This window comes from Mugil cephalus, chromosome 7, assembly GCF_022458985.1.
Source record: "Mugil cephalus isolate CIBA_MC_2020 chromosome 7, CIBA_Mcephalus_1.1, whole genome shotgun sequence".
Lineage (NCBI taxonomy): Eukaryota > Metazoa > Chordata > Actinopteri > Mugiliformes > Mugilidae > Mugil > Mugil cephalus.
Window position 1 is genome coordinate 29,027,672 of NC_061776.1, and position 15,631 is coordinate 29,043,302.

The 15,631-nt window shown below is 39.5% G+C and overlaps 1 long non-coding RNA gene across 3 annotated transcripts in view; it reads right to left on the reverse strand.

The window, feature by feature from the left end:
• Positions 1–15,631, reverse strand: part of LOC125010850 — a 171,804-nt gene that overhangs the window by 135,313 nt on the left and 20,860 nt on the right. For all 3 annotated transcript variants that reach the window (XR_007113106.1, XR_007113105.1, XR_007113107.1), the window contains exon 3: positions 10,893–11,006. This is a non-coding gene — a long non-coding RNA (uncharacterized LOC125010850). The remainder of the gene's footprint in view (positions 1–10,892; positions 11,007–15,631) is intronic.

Below are 15,631 nucleotides of genomic sequence, written 5' to 3' on the forward strand. Positions count from 1 at the left end.
ACAGGAGAAGACATCTGGGAGATTAGTCCACAGAGAGGAAAAGGAACTTCTGTGGCTGTGAAGGCACGCTTTGTTACACAAGCTTTGTTATTGATTATTAGCAATAATATTTTGTTTTTTAAATATTTTTTTATGAAATACCTTTTTGAAGAACAGCCAGTTATGTTTTAATTACATATCAAGCCCAACAGGCCATCTGGGGACTTTGAACTGCAAAACATCCCACCAGGATAAACGGTGTTAAAACTCCTCTCAACATCCTGACATTCTGGGTACCCTGGGTATGGACAGCCAAAGCAAGGTTCAATGGGCCCTGTGATCGTATCTGAATTAAGGTAAGAATCATAGAATGAATGGCTTGTGTGTTTGGAATGGTGTTGTCCTATTTATCATTACTGTATTTTTAATGAGTTGTGATGAGTCTGTTTCTGAACTAAGATATAGCCGTTCCCCTTTGTTTTATTGTCACTTGATATCGATACCACTTTAGCCACTAGATATTGGAGCTTGTTTCAGCACTGTTTGTTGTGTGTATGGCGTTTGCACCTGGGTGGAAGCCAAATGTTTGCAATGGTGATTTAATTTCTTGCATACTTTTTGGGTTGTTGCTATTGTGACTACTGTCATGTGAAATGTTTATGACAGTATTAATCGCATTGCTGTGGTAATAGAGTGTTTTCCTCAGTAATCCTGTTACTGATCCACAATTTTTTTAAAAATTTGTTAAAAGCTTATGCATGTGAATTGGAAAGTCGTGGGGTGCACTGTAAAATGGGGCTCCGCCAAAAGCCACGGTTTCATTCGATCCCTGGATAAAAATACCGTTGTTGTTTTTTTTGAGTAGGTTCCATGTATTTCAGTTGAATATTATGTGAAGGATGGCTGCATGTCCAAACATCGATAAAATAATTAGTTTTATTTAATTGTAAACATAAAAATGTGTTTCTAATGTATTATATTAAATGTAAATGTGTTTCTCTCTCAGATGAAGAACACAGGTGCTTCCTTTACGGATTCTTTAATCAGAGCTGGTGGTTGAAACTGTCATTGTGTCATTAAAGTGAAAAGCCACAGCTAACGGTGTGGAGGCTGCAGAGCACAAACCCACACAGCCCGTCTGCTGCAGGAAGGAAGTCTGATTGGCTGTCAGCAGTTTGTTTTCTGTCCTAATAACCACTGAGAACAGATTGATATCGGCTGCTGAACACATCATCACCTCCCCTCCCTTTCTCTTGTTTACTGTAAACCTTTGTTCCTCTGAGCCTCCACCCACACAGAGATGAACTGAGTCCAATCACCACCTGAAGCTGGTGTCATGTTCAGGGTATTTATAGGTTTTCATGAATAAAGATGAACTTTACAGTTTGAAATAATCACTAAGTGCATTAATTAAATGTTATTTATTCACCAGAAACCTCTGTAATTAATGAGTGATTAGGATTCATCCACTAACAGGTCCAGTTAGAGGACCATGAACTTTCAGTGTTCAGCTCTCAAACAGTTGAGTTTCCACTGACACACTGACCTGCTGCTAATGAAACTATTTCATGACTGTTAATGAAACACATCCTTCATCTGATCAACATTCAAACATTAGCACTGACTCATCAAACCTCTGGATGATACTTTTTAACAGTCTTTACTGCTCTAACATGTTTGATAAACACAGACCTGATCAGCTCTGATCATTTTGAAATGAAGAAGCAAAGAGAAGCAGCGCCATCCTGTGGTGACTCCCTGGAAGTACAAAAGAATCCAGACAATGTTTGAGAAAAACAGCTGTGAGCTCTGGGCGCAGAACATCCACCAAGTTCTGGACAAACAGAGTCATTCTGGTGTCAGCTGATTGTTCATTACCACTGTAGCTGTTCACATCTGCAGCTTTACCATTCAAAGAGAAACTACAATGTTGAGTGTGATCAATGAAAATCTCATCATCCATGGATCGTTTCTTTCCTCCTCCTGTTCAGAGTGGATCTCTCTCTGTCTCTACTTTCATGATATTCAGCAGATATGATCAGTATCAGTTACTGTAGTTGGACCCTTTCTTTACTTTCAATGTTTATACGTTTGACTGTTGTCAACACTGTCATGTGAATCACATGAATGTTTCCTTGGATCAAATCTGCTGTAAACATGTTGTACTGGAGAGAATCCAACAGTCCCTCTGGCGTCCTCTGCTGGTTCAAACAACACACTGCTTCACGTTCCACTTGGGGACGTCATCAGGAGACACGGCACCAACTTCCACAGTTATGACCATGATACGCAGCTGTACATTCCTGCAGCTCAACCCGGACAAAACAGAGGTTTTAGTCATTGGTCCTGAACACCAGAGAGAGAAACTTTTACCAAAACTACAGGATTTTAACCTTTGACAATCTGTAAAGAACCTGGATGTGATTTTTGAGTCTGAGTAGACTTTTACTCCTCATATTAAAAACATAACAAAGATAGGTTTTTACCACCTTAAGAATACAGCCAGAGTCGCCCGTTTCTCTCTCAGGGTAACACGGAGGTGCTGATGCTTTTATCTCTTGTCGTCTGGATCATGACTGATGAGGACCAGAGGGCGGGAACACGTGACACCAGTTTTAAAATCTTTGCATCGATTTTAGGGTTCTTTTAGTGGTTTTTAAATGTCTTAACGGTCTTGGGCCTTCTTATTTGTCTGACTTACTTTTACCCTTTAACCCTCTTGAACTCTGAGGTCTTCCAGTACTGGCCTTTTAACCAACCACAAGTTCTATCTAAGACACACGGGGAGGCAGCATTTAGTTATTATGGCCCCGACGTTTGTCACAGCCCTGGCTCCGAGAGCAACACAAAGGGGGAGACCACACACGTTTAAAGTAATTTAACTGAAAATGTTTTTATAAATACAACTCAAATCATCATAATAACGATATCAGTAAGGTCAGTAATGTATGCAATGTATGTATGTAAATGAAATGTGTTGATGTTTAAAACAAAGAAACACAAACACAAACCAAGCAGGTGATCAGAGAGAGGGAGTGAGAATGAAGAGTCAGCTAAACACCCTGGGGCAGGTTGCCCAGGTGCATGTGACTTGGTTCTTCAGCTCCACCCATATACCTGCAATGAGCCTGCAGAGAAAAACAATCATGACGACCAGAAGAGGGAGGGGTCGTCACACTGTGGAACAGCTGGAGAAGCTCAGGGCCTCAGAGACTGTTGATACTTTTAAAAAGAGGCTCAACACTCGTCTTTTTAATCAGCTTTTACATGACTTTATTTCTCCTTAATTCTTTTTCATTTAATCACATTACTGATTTTAATTCTTGTCAATTCTATTCATCATATTTTATCATGAATATTTTTGTTTGTGTCATTTTAATACTTTTATTCAACTCATCTTGTTACTTATTTAATTACTTTTATATTTGTGTTGGATAAACAGTGTTTAAAGTCATTTACTTTATGTTATTTCACATTTATTTTCATTTTTATTCATTTATTTTTCCTATTTCTTTTCACATCTTTCTGTTTCCGTCCTTTAATTCTCTAGTGTTTCCTGGTGGGGTCCTGCCACGCTGGGGGCTGGTCCTGTCTGTCTGTGGGGGTGCCGTCCCTTGTGTCCCTTCAGCCTGGGTGGTTGGACACTCTACAATTAGGTGTGGGGCCCACCTCTCTGCCCGGGTCGGGCTGAGCCCTGTGGAGGCACCCCTATGGCCCACCTCCAAAGACATGGTCGTTCAGCCAATTGGTCACCCTAAACAGACCCTCGGTGTGAGTGTGAGTGTGAATGGTTGTTTGTCTCCGTGTTGGCCCTGAGATAGACAGACCGATGACAGCTGGGATAGGCTCCAGCAACATCCATGACCCTAGTGAGGATAAGCAGTAGTAGAGGATGAGATGATGACATTTTATACCTGTTTCCTCTATTTCCTTCACATGGTCCTTTGCTTACGGGAGTGATTTGAACTCCTCGTACCACAGTCCGTTCATCTCAAAAAGACAGTCTGTGTCTCCTTCCTGGACACGATGATGGCGCTGTGGTCCTGTGGTATGTAGTATTATTTCTACAGATGAACATGGTTCCTTCACCCATTTGAAAACTGCTTCCAAGCTTTAACCAGACTTGTTGAGGTTCACAACTTCAGCACTGGACAGCTCCTCTGAATCCTCTCTACGACCAGACATACAGCGACTCAATGCTTTTGTACTTCCAGGAATTCACCACAGGATGGCGCTGCTTCTCTTTGCTTCTTCATTTCAAAGTGATCAGAGCTGATCAGGTCTGTATTTATCAAACATGTCAGAGCAGTAAAGACTGTTAAAAGTATCATCCAGAGGTTTGATGAGTCAGTGCTGATGTTTGAATGTTGATCAAATGAAGGATGTGTTTCATTAACAGTCATGAAATAGGTTCATTAGCAGCAGGTCAGTGTGTCAGTGGAAACTCAACTGTTTGAGAGCTGAACACTGAAAGTTCATGGTCCTCTAACTGGACCTGTCAGTGGATGAATCCTAATCACTCATTAATTACAGAGATTTCTGGTGAATAAAATAACATTTAATTAATGCACTTAGTGATTATTTCAAACTGTAAAGTTCATCTTTATTCATGAAAACCTATAAATACCCTGAACATGACACCAGCTTCAGGTGGTGATTGGACTCAGTTCATCTCTGTGTGGGTGGAGGCTCAGAGGAACAAAGGTTTACAGTAAACAAGAGAAAGGAAGGGGAGGTGATGAGTGTGTTCAGTAGCCGATATCAATCTGTTCTCAGTGGTTATTAGGACAGAAAACAAACTGCTGACAGCCAATCAGACTTCCTTCCTGCAGCAGACGGGCTGTGTGGGGTTGTGCTCTGCAGCCTCCACACCGTTAGCTGTGGCTTTTCACTTTAATGACACAATGACAGTTTCACCACCAGCTCTGGTTAAAGAATCTTTAAAGGAAGCACCTGTGTTCTTCATCTGAGAGAGAAACACATTTACATCTAATATCATACATTACAAACACATTTGTGTTTACAATAAAATAAAACTAATTATTTTATTGTGTTGTGTTTAAAATCTTCCATCCTCTTCATAAATGTCTCCTCTCTGATAAATAGAACTTTAAAGAAGTTTAAAGTTTTTAGCTGTAAAGTGTTTAAATTGATCCTGTGAGAGGATTTTCAGCTTCTATTAGAAACAATAATGCTTCCTGTTGTTGTGTTGTCATTAATCAGAACAGAACACAAGCCTCAGTGAGACAGAGACACAAACCCATGAGACAAACAAGTCATGCTGTTGTTGTGAAGCAGGCGTCCATGTTGGTTCACCTCCAGTCTCATTAGTTCACTGAGTTCTAGTTGGAAGAAAAAGTCTGAACGTCCCAATCACTTTAAATGTATCATGAGTTCACCTCATTAACTCTCATGGAAATTCTCTTCAAGCTTCATTTTCTCTCAGTGCATCAGTCTGTGCTTCATTCACAGGGTTCATAGACATCACATCCAGGAACTGGAAGCAGCTTGTTACTTTATTCACTGACGTCCAAACTCTAAAGTTCAAGTGTTTGACTTGTTTGTTAAGACACATAAAAATCAGTTGATGAAAACCAGACTCTGGGATTGTGTCGGTTTCTCGTGTTTATTGAGTGTGTTCCAGTGAAACTAAAGAGCAGCCTGGTGGAGTCTGCATTTATTAGAAAGAAACACAAGAGCAGAAGAAACAGCTGGAAACTGATGATGATTCAGCTTCATTTTCATTATTATACAAGTCCCAGTTAAAAGTGGAAATAAACTAGACGACTAGAGAATGAACACGTTCTAAGAGCAGATTTCTATGTGAATATATGTGTTTCTATTTACAGGACGACAATCAACACGTGAATGAACAGATACAGATTACAAAGAAGAACATTTCAACAACATTTCTGAAGACTGATCAAAGTGATGAATGAGATGAAGTGATGAGATGTGATGGAGAGAAAAGAGGAGCAGAAAAAAGTCAGTCAGCATGTGTGGAGCTGGTGGACGGTCCCTTGTTTGTGAGGCTCGTCAGCAGAGAGAGTCCACAGCAGTACACCAGACTCTTCACTATCAGCACTGTGTAGCACTTTATGCTCCAGCAGAGGGGCGGCAGATGGCGAGAAATTGATCCGGAAAAGGTGCGCCTTTCTTGGCCTAACAGGCGCAGGGTAGGGCCCCTGTGGTCTGGAGTAACCGCGTGCCTGAAACAGTCATTCTGAGCATAACAAGTCACTAGGAGGTGCTTTTCATCACATTCAGCACAATAAGTCACAAAATGAGCTCAGTTCCACTAGTCTGACACTTTGTGACACTCTGTGCAGAAAAAGACTTATCTCAGCGGAGAGAAAGCGTTTCTTGCACAGATGGTAAAATACCAACAGGCATCCACCTCACACTCATTATTCAGCTGTACTGCACGAGAAACGTCACCTCCCATCCAAAGAGAAATGCGTTTTCAATCGTGTGGCAGTATTTTGGTTTTAACAGGGATGATACTGCTCAGAAAAACGTAAAATGTGCAAAAACACTGTTGTCACAAGCCAGGGCAATACATCTAACCTTTTCCACCACTTGTAATACAATCATGTTGTTGAATTCGTACATATATATTTATATATACATACATATATTTTTTTTTTTTAATTCTTTTTTAATTTCCCGCGTATATCATCCATTTATCGTCATCGAGGTGAACTGCTCAATATATTGTGACATTGATTTAACGCCATATCGCCCAGCCCTAATTATTGTTATCATTACAATCACGTCCAACATATTCCTAGACAGGTCTCAGTGTTGAGTCAAGCTGTCTTAGACCCAGTGCCATGTACAACAGAACTAGGTGGTGCCTATTTTTGCAAAGTTTGACCTTTTTAACCCTTGTATCTTGAGAACTACAACACAACACAAAGCGAACCCATATAACATACACTGAAACTCTCACAAACATGGCAGAAAATAAAAAAAAATATCTTCTGCCATGTGAATATAAGAATATTGAAGGCAATTAAACATCATTTCCTGAAGTGACACTTACTCACAATAAGTTGTCCCGTGAAGTCAAACCTCTTTGACTTTGGACAGGACAAGATTTGCTGAATCTCTTTGGCCCAACAGGCCTCAGCAACACTCTGTGAAAAGGCCCCTTTAGAGGACCTTTGACCTTGCAACTTATCTAAAACACAATACCACACATTGGTGGGACAAAAACATTCTGAATTCGCTGGAGCATCTCTCTGAAATGTATCAAATGAACACATGGCATTTTGCTTTATATTACACTTTCAGTAAAAGAAAAATGACAGTACGAAAGCATTACTCAGTACAACTTTAATATGCCCACAGACCGTTTATTTTGGTTCAGGCCGAGTTACACAAACTCCTTGTATTTAGCACTACATTCACGCCCATGATATTCCTGGAAATTTCTTAAAATATTGATTCAAGATGCCTCCAACGCAGCACTATTTGTCATACACAAGCAGAAGTAGGTGGTGTCCAATTTGGTAAAATGCTACCTTAATACACTTGTATCTTGAGGACTAAAACACAACGCAAATCAAAACTATGGACTGAAACACCCACCGACATGGCACAAAATGTTTTGGAAACATCTCTCCCTGCATTATCAGACAGGTCAGAGTCAAAACTCAGTTTGAGATATATCCATGTTTCTTTTGTCATTGACATTGTGGATTAATGACAATCATGCACCACAAAACTTAATATAGTGGACGGCTCCAACCTGATCTGACCTAACCACCTGTTTTTGCTTATAGTACCTGTAACCACATGAACTTGACCAAACGTTTATCAACAAATCAGCATACAACCATCCTCCACACCAAGGGCTAAAAGGGAAAGGCAAGGACGAGGAAAGGCCAGTGGGAGGCATGGTGGGTGACACAGAGCCCCAGCTACAGGTAGTTTGTGTAAATTGCTGATGTATCTAAAAGCAGATAACATTTTTTTTTTCAGTGACATTGCACTAAATGACATTACCAATCAATTCATATGGACATAGTTTGCCTGATATTATCAACTGTCATTTATCTATCTATCTATCTATCTATCTATCTATCTATCTATCTATCTATCTATCTATCTATCTATCTATCTATCTATCTATCTATCTATCTATCTATCTATCTATCTATCTATCTATCTATCTATATAAATATGGAGATGCTCTCCAGTATTTGGGCATCATATCATTCTGCTAAGCCTCAAAGAAGCTCACTATCACCCTTATATGTCCGTCAGCATATAAGCATACAAAACATACAATGACTGGTCATCCCATGTGTTGGCCTGGCAACAACCCTGCTGTCATTCAGTTGGTATTCACAAAAACCATGAAAAAATGATTCCATGGGGGGCTCATTTCTTTTGAGCTGGTAGAAAATATTGATATTCAGAAGCAGAGGAGGCCATGAAGACTGAGGCACATGTAGTTTATGGAGTTAATAAGTTAATAAACTATCTTCCCAGGCTATGTGAGCTTCTTCAGATTTAGTGGAATGCCAAATTCCTACCATATTTCGAACTGCCTGCTTTCAACTACTCATCAGATTGATCTATTTAGTTTGACTGAAACGTGGCTGCAGGATGATGAATATGTCAGTTTAAATGAGTCCAAGCCACCCAGTCATAGCAACTATGAGTTTCTACGTGATTTAGTGCTTAGAACAGATAAAGTCATCATAGTAGATGACTTTAACATCCATACTGATGTTAGCAGTGACAGTCTTAGCTCTTCATATATGTCATTATTAGATTCAATTGGCTTTTCACAGAATGTAAATGGATCAAGTCACTGTTTCAATCACACCTCAGATCTTGTTCTAACTTACGGCATAGAAACTGAAGGTCTGACAATATATTCTCATAACTCTCCTTTGTCTGATAATTTCCTTGTTACATTTGAATTCACAATATGGGATTACACTGAAATTAGAAAGACATTTTGTAACTAGATATAAGGAATTAATTCCTTCAGTATTTACCTCAGTGCCTTATGTCAGAGATGTGGATGCCAGCAACCACAATCTAACTCCAACACAAAAAGTTTTTTGTTGTTGATAGTACGACAGCATCACTCAGTACAACTTTAAATCTAATTGCTCCTCCCAAAAAGGTGATAAAACTGAGGAGGGTAGCTCCATGGTATAATTCACAGTCATGTAGTTCAAAGCAGGGAGTTCGAAAGATGGGAAGAATTTGGCATTCCACTAGTTCTCACATAGCCTGGAAAGATAGTTTAATAACTTATGAAAAAAAAAATCTCTGTAAGATTAGAGCAGCATATTATTCTTCACTAATAGAAGAAAACAAGAACAACCCCAGATTACAATTCACCAACCTGCCCATGAATCCTCTTATACTCTCAAACTGCAACAGTTTTTCCTTGCCACCGTTGCCCTCAGGCTTGCTATGGACTTTTTTTTTTTTTTTTTGAAAAGCATCTTGAGACAATTTCTGTTGTTATAGGCACTATATAAATAAAATTGAATTGAACTGAATTGAATTGCTAAGTATTCATGATGTTGTTTATTTGGATTATGTTCCAAGGGTGTTATGACTTGCATTATCCACCATATTTGTGTGGAACATGCCAGAGGCAGTAGACTCTTAATGTGTCTGCTTTGTACAAATTGGACCTTCAAATTGGACCTCATATTCAGCTCCTTTCAGGAACTGAATATAATTTCTCCCGTCTTCCAGAAAGGTCTTTGTAACGTTAATGGAGCACTGCACAAGCGTGGAGGAAGAGTAAGTATATTTGTTCTTCATCATATTAAAAAGCTGTATTTCAGCAGACAACATCCAAAAATGTACAATTCTCTTTACCTGGTAGTGTGGACATATCAACCCAACTCTGCAGTCTTGAATTCCCCTGTCCAACCTGCTAGTCTGAAATGTTGCCTGTTTCTGTCTGTCTGGTTTTTGCTAATTAATTAATTTATATTCTTATGTGATTAATGGATCTGTCTATTTTGCTTTCTTCCTCAGCCTCTGCTTTTTTGTCTTTGTAGCAAAAGACAGTGAATTTACATTTGTGGTCTATGTCACAGGCACAGGGAAAGGGAAGTGTAGGAACTCTCAGTGGACAGCAGCAAGGGAGAGATCCAAGAAGGCTTTGCAATTGGATGAAGAGGTGATGGAAGTCACTGCATGCAAACCTCAGTCCTCAGTGCCATCAATGTAGCTTGCAAATTTTGGCCCTACCTCAGCAAAGCTGCCCATGTCCTTCCGGCCCTCTAGGGGCTGTCAAAAATTAAACCGTTCCTCAGTGTGATGTATGCAAGAGCTCATGCAACTAAGTGTGAGGTATTGTTAACATTTTTGTTTCACATGTGCATTGTCAATGTTTACAAGAGCAATATTAACATACAATTTAAAGTTGATGCATAACAATGGTATGTAGCCTTTTGCAATATCAACACTCATAGATCAAATGAAGTGGTAGGAACCAGTAAGGAGCCTGGACAAAGGTTGGTGAGGAGGCGTAGCAAGTTATTAGCTACCTATCTTGTTGTGCCCTGATGACAAAATATGTCAAAAGCAGCTGATTAATCCATTTGCCATATTTTTGCTCCCTTTGATTAGACTACATTTGATATACTCATCATTTGTTTTCAACGGCACATGTGGACATGCTTGCATGCACTGGGGTGGAACCATAATAAAAGCACTTTCCACTACATACATCTGTATTGATGGTTTTGTTGTGCCCATTTGGTGACATTTGCTGTTCTCTTGCCTTGTTAATTCTCGAGGGCTTAAATCTTATTATTGTATAACACTGTTTAAGTCTTAAGACTCCTGGACGAGACTGCAAGGTTAGCTGAGCTAAAAAATGAGCTACATTGCCCGGGGGAGGGGGGGCTAAAACAAAGTCTTACCTTTCAAGTCATGTGTTCTGTCAAACGAAGGGCTCTGCTCTCATTCAGTACGAGGACAACCTCCTCGTTTGTGCACCCACAGAGGAACAGTGCCGTTCTGACTCACTCTCCTTGCTGCGGACACAAGGACACAAGGTAAGTCTCTTAGAACCTCAGTGGGTACAGGAAAAGGTTATTTTTCTGGGCCATGTTCTCAATGCTGAAGATAAACAATTTGTTCAAACTGTTGATGAGAAAGGAGGCCACATGACCTCTGTGTTGCTGCAAAAACACAGTGACAAACTCAGACCTGTGGGCTATTATTACTGTAAACTGGACCCTGTGGCCTCTGTAATCTCTCACAGCCCCACGGCCGTGAGAGATAGCATGTCAGCTGAAAGAGCTCTGCTGGCCACCAGAGACATTGTGGCCTACTCCGATGTCACTCCTATGTTCCCTCATGCAATAACTCTTCTACTTAATGATCAGACATCTTCTCATTTCTCTGCTGCACGATTTGTCTGGTACCATCCAAATCATCCAAATGTTGAATCATCCAAATGTTACCATTAAAAGATGCAACACACTGAACCCGGCCTCTCTCCTCCCCCTCCCAGAGGATGGAGAACCACATAGCTGTCTTGATTATGTTAACCTTGTTTGCACCCCAGGCCTGACATGAAGGATGAACCCATCCCCAATTCATCCCCAACACTGCTGTCCTGGACTCTGGACTGCTCCCTTTCCACTACTCAGCACAATCTGCAGAACTGATAGCAATCACAACAGCGTGTAAACTCTCAGAACATTTCACCTGCACAACCTATACAGACTCACGTTACGCATTTGGTGTAGCGCAGGATTTTGGTTGCCTCTGGAAACACAGAAACTTTCTAAAATCAGATGGTTCACCTATTCAGAACCACAAACTTGTTTTGGACCTTTTAAACGCTATCCTGTTCCCTCTGCGGTTGCCATATGCAAATGTGCTGCTCATACCAATAACGCTGACCCCGTATCTAAGGGAAATGCAAGAGCAGATGGAGCCACTAAGCAGGCTGCAATCCGTCAATCGCCTCCTTCTTTTTCTGAAATTCCCATTATCTAGTGCCGCAAAACACTCTGGCCTCTGTCTGGCTGCACTTATTCTAATAATGTATGGACAGGTCAAGTCAAGTCAACATGTATTTATATAGCACATTTAAAATGACAGCAGTCGACCACGGTGCTGCATATGGGAAGGATAGAAAGTTTAATGAATCAATAAAAAACTGTTAATGCAGCAGCAGCAATAATAGTTTGATAAAACATCAATAACAAATAGCCTAATAAAATAAATATAAAAACAAACACAGGGCAAACAGTGCAGGTAGTCATGAAAAAGATAAAAAGTTAAAAGTCAGAGTGAGAGACAGGGTCAGGATAAAATCAGGCTGAATGATACGCTAGGTAGAAGAGATGGGTTTTGTAAGGAAGATTTAAAAGAATCCAGGGACTGGGAGGACAGAATGTGGAGGGGAAGGCTAATCCAGAGCCTTGGGGCGGCCGCTACTAGGGCTCTGTCACCCCGAGACCATAAATGAAGCAGTGCAACAGGTCAGTGATTTCCTGAAAATTGACCTCAAGCAACACTGTGCTTACCACCCAGACAGTGGGGGTGCAGTGGAGTGTGAAAATGGAACACTGAAACAAAAATTGGTCAAATGCTGTGAAGAAAGTGGTCTTCAATGGACCACAGCACTACCACCTGTGCTTATGTATATGAGGATGAGGAAAAGAGCCAGAACTAATTTGAGTCTATTTGAAGTTCTCTTTCCAGCCCCACCAGAAATGGGACATGGACAACCAGGAAAGGGTTTCCCTTCCACAACTCTTTCTGAAGATTCATGGACTGTTCCAGATTACGCTCACAACCCGCATGTGGCAGAGTGGCAGAACGAGCAATGTGGATCCATGCCAGCCACTGCACATGGGTCCAGACTCCTGTTGAGCCAGAACCATGAAAAGAAGCAGACGACAATGCCTGTATCCCCAACACAACCGAGTCCGGGCAGCATTTTTTTCATGTGTCAGAAGTATGAAGATATGTATTAAACTGTGTCTCAGGGTAACATGGTAGATGTAATTTTCTAATACTTGGCATATTTTGTGATCTTTAAATGATCAACGGGGGGAAATGTGATGGAAAATTACATTTATATTTTTACATCTCTCATATAAGCTGTCTATATTTACTAATGTAACCTTTTAGCACACACAAGTTCAAAACAAGTGAAAATATGTTCAGCAGAAGTTCACCGAAAGTTCATAATAAGTGCGACATTACATTATATTTTCTATATGCGCAGACTGAAGACCTTGACTTTGCTTGCACTTCCTCTTGCCTTCTCACCTCATTTCTATGAAGAAGTAAGAATCAAGAAATGGAAAGCACACTTTCACCAGATCCATGTGGAACAAATGTGAGTGTGGATTATAAATTTTGTTGTCACCTCACATTCGGGGTGTCTCTGAGTTTTACTCTGTGTCTGTGTCTCCTTCCGCGCAGAATATTTGCAAATAAACCATCAAAAGTGATCACTGAGTTTGAATCATTACTAGCTTCTCAACAACCCTCACTTGTGGAATTTTTCCACAACACCTTGCCACAACGTACCGTGAGAGGACAGTTCAATAAGGGGAATAATTTAATAACAGAAAAGGTGAAGACAGAGGTCCAACATTCATTCAACTTTGAGCAAGACATGTGAGTTGAATGTACAGATTTTTGAGAACATCGATCACAGACTTTTTTGATAGTCTTTGTTTAAACTGTGTCTTATTTTAACTACTTTCAGTCTCATTATTAGTTCTACATTAAGGTGTCATTTCTTAAAGTTAAGTTAAAACTTAAATTTAAATTTTAAGTAACTGAATCTTAAATTAGTGCTTTTACTGCAGAACTTGTATTACTTTAAGATTTTTTGTCTAGTTTTGAGTCTAATTTTAGTCTTTCAGAGCCAAGACCTTTGTGCTTATTTTAAGAATTCTTGTCAAGCAAACAAACCTCATTGCCAGATTTCTTTTTTTTTCTATTTTAATCTATTTCAGCTTTCTATTAGACTATTAGTCTCAGACCCAGCGCTATGTGCTATGTCTGAGCAGAAGTAGGTGGTGCCTAGTTTTGGAAAATATTACCTTGTCAGCCCTTGTATCTTGAGAACTAAAACACAACACAAACTAAACCAATAAAACATACACTGAAACAGCTACAGATATGGCACAAAATGTTTCAGAAACCACTCTCCCTGCGTTATCACATAGGTCAGAGTCAAAACTCTAACTTCCTTAGTTATTGATATATGAGTTTTACTGTATGTGTGTGTCTCCGTCCATGCAGAATATTTGCAAACAAACCAACAAAAGTGATCACTGAGACTGAATCATTACTAACTTCTCAACAACCCTCAGTTATTGAAATTTTCCACAACACCTTGACACAACATCCCATGAGGGGACAGTTCAATTCAATTCATAAGTGAATAATATAATAATATAAAAATAGAAAAGGTGAAGACGGAGGTCCAATATTCATTCAACTTTGAACAAGACATGTGAGTCGAATTTATGAATTTTTGAGAACATCAATCACATGAATCTAAAAGGCTTGGACGCTTTTTTGATAGTCTTTGTTTAGTAACATGAATGCTGTCATATAGAAATTCCCAAAATAATTACTTTCTCTCATACTAAACAGTATTATGCTGCTGCAGCTCAAAACAATACATAATTACATAGACACACTGCATTGTTTATGTCATCATTTCTAAGCAAAACACTCGTTTTTTAGAATGAACCAGAAACCAGAGTATCAAAATGTTTTACAATAAATAAATGATGAAATTCAGTGGAATAACAAGAGTGTTTGCCTTATTTTAAGAGTAAGACCATTTGTGCAACAATGAAATTATTATTTCATTGCAGGCCATCTGAACCTGAGAGAACCTGCTGAACATATCATGTTAAGATGCCAGTCTATACCACAAACAACATACAACTTAATACAAAATAAGCATGCTGGATGACAACTGCATGGCCCACAAATAAAAAACAAAACAAAAACAAACACAGCCAAAATGAAATGGCCCTTGACTCAACTGCATCCTGAATCACAATGTAGCAAAGGCAGCAAGAACAACAAAAACTACGGTCACGTCAGTTGGCGGAGGCAAATACATTAAACAGGGTGCCTTTTACAGTCTATTAGAAGAGACTGTGTAGCCCAAGCACATCTCCCAGATAATATTGTGTAGGGAAATATATCACATCCCTGTGAGTATAACTATAACATGGAGTGAAATCTACAAGATTAATAGTTGTTATATGTTCAGTTGCTTGTGTCAAGTTTGGATTTCTATTGTATATGCCATGTAATGTCTATCATAGCAAATAGTATTACGCTGCTGCCACTCAAAACAATACAACGATGACTTAATTACATAGACTATAATTTAATATACATTGTAATATACATTGCTCACAAGTCCAAACTCAGGAAAATCACTGCATTTAACAGCAGTTGCAAGTAATGTCTTCTTTTGTATATATTTTTTACCATTTAACAGACACTGCTTTGTTTCTGTCATCATGTCCAAGGAAAGCCCTTCATTTCCTTCAAATATGACATGTTGTGTACTTCTGAAGTTGGTCACAATGCACACTCATTAAAAAAAAATTGTGTGTTCAGAATGACTTACATTTTTACAACATTCACATATTTC